Here is a 2,476-nt window from a genome sequence, read left to right as displayed (position 1 = left end):
ATGATCTCTGGTCCCCGGTCATTTCGTATCCCAGTGGACATTCGCAGTAATAACCACCATCGTAGTTGGTGCAGATATGACTGCAATTGTGGGTACCTTGAGTGCACTCATTCACATCTGAAAAGAAAAGATCCATTTGGGCATAAATCAAATTTCATAAGTATGGTGCCTGCTACAGCAAATGAAAAACAATAGGTTCCAAATAAAATCAAGTGTAGCTCTAGAAACGACACAAATAATAGACAGAAGAGATGAGAACAAGTAAAATAAAAAAAGTCACCCATGTGCATCCCACGATTGGGAAAAAAAGTTTAAAACAAAGATCAATCACAAATTCACTAAACGATTTAGGCAAGAGCACTGATTCGTATTTGGAACAATACGTCAAGGGTACTCCGGAATGGAATACAATTCACGAATTATGGTCGGCACCTTTTTTAGTAGATAGTATACCATAACGTTCAAGGCGACAAATTGTGGCAGGTGAGGTAAGAAACAGTATTTATTATAAGAAAATACTCAAGCTCGCGACTATTTCGCTTGAACGAGTTCTTCGTTTAAAGGAGTTATGAGGCGTCAGGTCACGTGACTGTGGTACGGGACGTCAACCATGATGTCACGTTCGGACTCCAGAGCCAAGAGTGACGTTAAATTTTGTTTTTAATTACAATTTGAGAAAAGAATGGCAAGAACACACCCATAAATGTTTCGTTAAAATAAATAAAAACTCTTTTTAGTTTTTACCTTCGCACGTGAAGTTGTCATGGAGGGAGAGAGTGTACCCGGCTTTGCAAAAACAATCGTAGCTTCCGATCGTATTCGAGCAGATCTGGTTGCATACATGCGGCGTCTCGGTGCATTCGTCGACGTCTGCAGTCAGCAAGTGGGTTTGAGTGATGAATTCACAGTCGAGCATATGGTAAATCGACCTTTTCCAAAGGTACATCAAGCAACACTGGTGGTCACCATGTTTTGGGGTCCTTTAAGACTTAGGCTAGGTGGCGCAAGCTACCGCCCGTTAAAAAGGGTACAGCCATTAACATCCATCCCTCCATCCATTGGCATCGCTCCCTACGTGAAATGCGTGATTGGATCCGAATTTACGCCTTGCGCTGAAACGGCCCTCTTGTCCCATGCATGCTAAAAGTGAATGACCGAAATATGGCGGCCTCACAGAATCGACGCCGCAGCTAATTGAGGGCGCACATTTTTTAAAAGGGCTCCTTGGATGAAACTGGTTCGGCTACGCTTAGTACGAACTTAGGTAAAATATTTAAGATTTAAGAGGACAGAAAGAATGAGACCCAAGAAACCAGACGGGCTTTCTATCACCAATGTATTTTTGTTAACGCAGTTAACAGCCCCAACCAAAAGCGAGCTCTGTTTCTTTCAGACCAAGTACAGACAGTCATGGATCATAAGAAATCGCTAGTACAAAAAGTGCGTAAGCAGGGCTGCTGACTGACCTAAGTTTTGTGTTGTACTTTCTACAGTATTGATAACAAGCTACAGTAAAATATAAAAAGGTTTGGATTTTGCGCTGTCCTTAAGATACACTGAAAAGGGAGCACTTCCTAAGACACCGTAGTATAGACCTAAATAGATATGAAAGAAACAGGTTATCATAGAGAGAATAGTTTTTCGTAATAATTCACAGTGAACAGTAGATTCACAGTGTATGGATGCAAGTAAAAGCGTTAACGAAAATTATATATTTTTATGTAATTTACCGCAGCCAGATGAATACACCGCACCGCACCTGTTCCGACACACCATAACATATTCAGCAGAGTTTTTTTCTTCGTACTTACCTCGGCATGTGAAGCCATCATCTGACAACTTTAGGCCGAAGGGACAACCACAGTACGCACTTCCATTTGTGTTCACGCACTCGTGGGAACAGTTGAGGATTTTTTCATCGCACTCGTTTATATCTGCGGGCGAATAAGGCTTTAAAATGTGTCGCTTAAAAAAAAAACAAAAAAACTGCAACTGCAAAAAAAAAAAAAAAAAAAAAAAGTACACACAAAAAAGAAAAGAAGGAACTCCGAGACGAACAAGGCACCACCTTCCAACATTTGTGCTTAAATGAATGAATGAATGAATATCACTTTAGCCTTTGATTCGGGCGCCGAGTTGCGCCATCTAGCGAGTAGTTTAAACTTTTTGTCTAGCGATTATAATACCAACTACTTTTGTAGCTGTACTAACGCACAACAAGGTGAACAAACGACAGCTGATCACAAAAGTCAGAATCGTACACTAAATAACGAGGTAGTAAATGACTAGTCCCTGAAGAATTCCCTGGCGAATTGCGCATATGCCTAGCGGTTACTATGAATAATGGACCTTTTCCACATACCGACGACACCAGGCGGTGACTGTACGAACCAAAAATCGAGGAAGTGACCTACCTGGCTTCCAATCGATAATGGAGGTCCATTATGACTAGAATCCGTCTCGCCGTACGTAACAT

The 2,476-nt window shown here is 41.3% G+C and overlaps 1 long non-coding RNA gene across 1 annotated transcript; it reads right to left on the bottom strand.

The window, feature by feature from the left end:
• LOC120838577 lies at positions 1-1,933 on the bottom strand. The gene is made up of 3 exons (XR_005715142.1): positions 1,812-1,933; positions 745-870; positions 1-117 (listed from the first exon to the last, which is right to left on the bottom strand). It is a non-coding gene; the product is annotated as an uncharacterized LOC120838577 (long non-coding RNA).
• Between the last annotated feature and the right edge of the window lie 543 nt (positions 1,934-2,476).

Source organism: Ixodes scapularis, unplaced genomic scaffold (assembly GCF_016920785.2).
Source record: "Ixodes scapularis isolate PalLabHiFi unplaced genomic scaffold, ASM1692078v2 ptg003730l_1__unscaffolded, whole genome shotgun sequence".
NCBI classification, from domain to species: domain Eukaryota; kingdom Metazoa; phylum Arthropoda; class Arachnida; order Ixodida; family Ixodidae; genus Ixodes; species Ixodes scapularis.
This window is presented reverse-complemented; position numbering and strand designations above follow the sequence as displayed.